Source organism: Trachypithecus francoisi, unplaced genomic scaffold (assembly GCF_009764315.1).
Source record: "Trachypithecus francoisi isolate TF-2019V2 unplaced genomic scaffold, Tfra_2.0 Lachesis_group4, whole genome shotgun sequence".
Classification (NCBI taxonomy): domain Eukaryota; kingdom Metazoa; phylum Chordata; class Mammalia; order Primates; family Cercopithecidae; genus Trachypithecus; species Trachypithecus francoisi.
Genome location: NW_022681469.1, coordinates 15,298,393 through 15,304,081, shown reverse-complemented (window position 1 = coordinate 15,304,081; position 5,689 = coordinate 15,298,393).

Sequence of the window (5,689 nt, the reverse complement as noted above, 5' to 3'; positions counted from 1 at the left end):
AGGTGTCTACTAAAAATACACACACACAAAAAAAAGCCGGGCGTGGTGGCGGGAGCCTATAGTCCAAGCTACTTGGGAGGCTGGGGCAGGAGAATGGTGGGAACCCGGGAGGCGGAGCTTGCAGTGGGCCGGAGCTTGCAGTGAGCCGAGATCGCGCCACTGCACTCCAGCCTGGGGGACAGAGCGAGACTCAAAAAAAAAAAAAAAAAAAAAAAACTCCTGAAACTTTTAACTATAAGCCCTTGTTTATATAGTGAGACTACCCACTTATAATTTCAGCCACTCCACTAGCCCTTCTTCTGACCAGACACTTAGCAACTTTTTCCAATACCAATGTCTGGCCAAACTTCACGTGGGTTCCTATACATGCTTAATAATTGTCTGCTCAGTTGCTGATGAAATCTCCGTATCTCTGCCAATCAACACTCTGCTTTTCTCGAGTCTACTCCTGCTCACTTTATTCTCAGACAGATGTTTTTTATTTATTATTGCTACTCCTCCTCCTTCTCCCTCTATCATTACCACTACAATAGCTTAAGAAAGCTCCTGGAACATACTAAACACTCAATAAATGTTCCCTGCTGTTCTGACTAATGCTACCACACCACTGTTAAGTCTTCTGGGACCACCAAATGGTGAACATTTATTATGTGTCAAGCCTTGTGCCAAGTATTTTACACATATCATCTCATATAATTTAATACATTTTTACTGAGAACATTGAAATCATTCAAAAAGTAAACTTCAGCTTTTTTCAAAATTGATTTCCTTAAAAGGTAATACCTTTTAATCTCACAAAAGAGGTCTGCTCACCCTGTCCAAGACCAACGCTTTGATATATATTTTCGTCCTCTGTCTTTTCTATCACTTCCAAGACCCTGTTTTGTTGCCTTCTGACTTCTAGATTCTTCAGTCTCTTCCACTGGCTCCTTTTTTGGCCTTTCAATATGCTTAGGTCTAACTTGTCTTGAAAACCACCAGGTCTGAATGTTTTTCTGTAAAAGATTCTTTCATATTTTTCTCCTTCCTATCATTGTGCACATATTTTTCTCCTTCCTACCATTGTGCACATACACATTAGGTATGTTATCAGTCTTAGCTATGACTTCTTCTTGACTGAATTATGTGCACTTGGAATCCATTTCTATTCTTTCTGAACTAATCATTGGTAATGATTTCCTAGTTACCAGTCTTCTTCTAACTACTTAATCTCTATAGGTTTTTCTAATGCATTTTGCCCCTTTGATCACTGTATCCTGGAATCTCTTTCTTCTTTGGCTTTTATGATAGGACAAGTTCATTTCTCTTACATGCTCCCCTGCCTCTTTAAGGCCAGACGATGTGCATCATGAGGCACCATCTGAAGGATCTTGGAAGTAACTATGCACAGAAGGTTGGGAATGGGGCAGCAGTGGAGTCAGGATTTACATTGTCAGAAAGAATCAAAAGGACACAAGAAGGCAGAGAAAAGCAGAAGATTTGTCTTCCTGGCATCAATTAATAACAAAGGTTTTAGGAGAAATATTATTAATATTAGTCAAAGAGTTGACAAAAACTTATGGATAGCTGAGATACCTAAAGAAGTTTTAGGTGAAATATTATGAAGGTCGGGGCAGAGTTGGCTAAAGAGTTTTGGCTAGTTCAAAAACTGATGGAGCTGGAGCAAGGAAGGGCAGCAGATGTGCAGGTGGGCAGTTGGGTGGGCTGACAGGGAGGGAGATAGGTTGGTGGCAGAAGAACACATAGAAAACAGGAAAAAAAGGCCTGGCACGGTAGCTCACACCTATAATCCCAGCACTTTGGGATGCTGTGGTGGGTGGATCACATGAAGTCAGGGGTTTGAGACCAGTCTGGCCACGTGGTTAAACCCCATTTCTACTAAAGATACAAAGATTAGCTGGGCATGGTGGCGTGTGCCTGTAGTCTTAGCTACTCGGGAGGCTGAGGCACGAGAATCACTTGAATGTGGGAGGCAGACATTGCAGTGAGCCAAGACTGTACCACTGCACAATAGCCTGGGTGACAGAGCAAGACTCTGTCTCAAAACAAAAATAAAAAACAAACAAAAAACAAGAAAAAAGATAAAGCGAAAGAGACCTAGCTCCATTTACTTACCTTCTCTTGATGGAAGTTACTCCTTGGTTGTTTTTGCTCAGAGGCCTGAGGGTAGTGACAGCAGTCTGGGTGACTATGGGATTAAATGAGGAGCTGGGTTGAGCTGACCATTGGCAGTGAAATGAGTAGAACCTCATAGGGGTACAGATCTGATGGGAAAAGCACTTGGACCATCATCATCCTCCCTGTTTAATAAGCATCAGTCACCTATACATTTTTAGAGCTTTTTATTACAGAAATTTTCAAACATACACAAACATAGTACACTGAGCTAAGGCCTCATGTATTTATTGTCCAATTCAATACCTATCAACATTTTTTCAATGACGTTTAATCTGTGTTTGCTCCACCACCCTTTGTTGTTTTTGTTTTTGCTGCAGTATTTTAAGGCAAATCCACAATATCTTCTTATATCACCCACAAATAATTTAGTAACCACAGTTGTTTTATATTGAAGCACCTGTGTGCACTGGTGCATTTTCTGCTTTTGCAAAATTATTGATGTGACTATTCAACTATGATACTTGAGTACCGGGTAAGTTTTTAAAAGAAGCAGTAGCTGAAAGCCCAGAGGGCTCTGGAAGTGGATGGAGTAGGAACTTTGGTACTAGTGCTTTTGGTTTCCTTTAAGTTTTGTGGCTTTGAGATGCCCAAGGACTAGACCTTATTCCTTAAATTAAAGCAGGGTTTTCATTTCTTAGGCAGTCAGCTTGCTCTTTAAAACTGAAATTTTTATTTTGGGTAAAAAGGACTTTGCCATTTGAATCTCTGTGATAGGTAACCATAGAACCATTATTGTAATCAATGTAAGTTCTCACCCTGAGAGATAAATAAGTAATAGAGAAAGATAGACTAACCTAGTAGGAGAGATCTGAAAAGACAGAAAACAGAATTAACAATGTAGTGCTACATAGAGTGCCTCAAATCAGCAATACAAAAAATAGGTGTACTCAATGACACTAAGCTAATTATATAAATTGGAAATTGGGATATGTAATTTAGGAAAGGATTCCTTTTCTAATGTGCAACTTATTACAATCAGTGATGGATGCACTAATAAGCTTAATTATAATTATTTCACTTTATATGTATATAAAATTGTCACCTTGTACACTTTAAGCATATACAATTTTTTTGTAAATTGTAACTCAATAAAAAAATTTTAAATCAAAATAAATCTCTCAAAATAAAAAGCTCATTTCATGCTATGTTTGAATCATCTTTATTAAGAAGGACAAATTACATAAAACCAGGACCATGTAGAAAACCTGGAACATGTGTTCCACACTGCAGTGAGTTGAATTTGGGACACTTTATGCCTCAGGTGGTCAGAGAAGGGTGGTGTCAAACTTAAAGGTAGGACTTAGTTCAATTTGCTTAGCAACCAATTTAAAGACAGAAAGGATTTGTGTAAGGTAGTAGTGGAAACTAAGTTTAGAAAGAGACATGGAGGTGAGGAGGTGAATATCTTAAACCGTTTTGTGGAATGTTAATGCCAAGCGAATATTCACAGTTTTCACTGAAGAAAGTGCTCTGTGGTCCAATACATTTTGAAAATGTTGGCTTAAAAACATTTCCAGTGTCTTGATCGTATATTCAGGTTTTTAGTGAATGTGCATGTACATGGAGAAGTGGTGATAGCAGGTAGCATTTCTTTTTTTCCTTTTTTTTTTAAAATGAAGTGTCTATTAATATTCAGGGACTCTAGTGTCTCTCAGCACATGGTTTAGGAAACAGCATGTTAAGAAATTGAGAACTTATCCTAAAGGAAGTGCAGAACCACAGAAAGCTTTTCAGTGAGAGATGAAGTGGCATGTTACCAAGATTAATTTGGTGTAGTTTTCAGATGAAATGAAAACGGAGAAAATGAACACAAGGAGAAGACTATGGGAATAGTTCAAGGGTGAAGTGATGAGGACCTGAATTGGAGCAGTGGGTGTGTGACTGCCAAGAAGAAACATATGGGAGACAACACAAAGGAAGAATCTTCAGCTTCAATTGACAACAGAATGTGATGGGTGAGGGTGAGGCAGGAGTCAAATATTATTCTGAGGTGTTGAGTCAAGGAAACACTTGAGACCATTGATGGAAATGGACCCACACACATAGACAGCGCTAGTGAGCTAGAAAGGATGCTGAGGCCGGGCGCGGTGGCTCAAGCCTGTAATCCCAGCACTTTGGGAGGCCAAGACGGGTGGATCACGAGGTCAGGAGATCCGGACCATCCTGGCTAACATGGTGAAACCCCGTCTCTACTAAAAATACAAAAAACTAGCCGGGCGAGGTGGCGGGCGCCTGTAGTCCCAGCTACTCGGGAGGCTGAGGCAGGAGAATGGCGTGAACCTGGGAGGCGGAGCTTGCAGTGAGCCGAGATTGCGCCACTGCACTCCAGCCTGGGCGACAGAGAGAGACTCCGCCTCAAAAAAGAAAAAAAAAAGGATGCTGAGCTTCACGTGGCTGTGCAGGTGATTATGTACAACAGCTGCTGATGTAGGTACAAAAGTTGAGGTGAGAGTCAAGGTTGGGCATATCGGCTTGGGAATTTTTATAGCTGGGCTTTGGGTGGTGGAGGGCTGGTATGAAGAGTGTGCAAACCTTATACGCAGATTGGAATTTCAAAAGAGTACAGTGTGTGTAGTCAGAAGACTTGATTTCTAGTTTTATCTCTGTCAGTAACTCTTTGCAGTTGTGGTCAAATTATTTATCTTGTCTGAACCTCCTTATATATTTAGGAACAATAAAAATGCCTGCCTCAAAGGATTATTGTCAAGGTTGAATTAGATAATGTCTGTGGAGTTGCTTTGTAAATTGTAAAGGGCTGTACCAGTTTTAGTTCTACTATGAGAGATAGGTCAATAGAGATGCAAACCTAAAATATAAATCTCAGGTTCAGAGTTTAGTCCCAGAGTAAGTAGGCGGTGAGTAAAAAATCACTCTAGTTCATGCCAACAGACATGCCAGAATCCATGGACCTGAACTACTATGGAGGAGGGAAGGAAAGGTCAAAGTGGTAAGTGGTTTGTAACAAGGACTTCTGAGAGCAATTATTAGGGATCTACTTTTTGGGAATCTGAGGCAGGAGGCAGTGAGCCACAGGTTGCTCAAAATGAGGTAAGAAACCAGATCAGTAGGTCTGGGGCGGAAGATAAAGACATAAATTCCTGAGGCTTAGAATGCCAACAGCAGAACAGAAACAAAAGCAAGCCTCCTGTCAAGGCCAAGCAGGTAAACACACAGCAAGAATTAGCCACAGAACTGGGAGCAGAACACACTTCAGGAAGTCCTTAATTAATAAAAACACATTTTATAGTCAATGCTAGCACTTAGTGTGTGTGTCAGGAATTATTTAATACAAGCTCTTCTTGCAACAACTTATGACTATGACTAAATGACTAAATCACGTAATCCTCTAACAATGCCGTTATCATTAACATTTTTCAGATGAAGAAACTGAAACCCAGAAAAGCAAAGTAATTTGCCCAAGCTTACATAACTAGTAAGCAGCAGAGTCAGGATTTGCAGGCAGTGTCACTGGCCTCAGAGTCCAGCCCCTGTACCGCTATGCTGCAGTTGC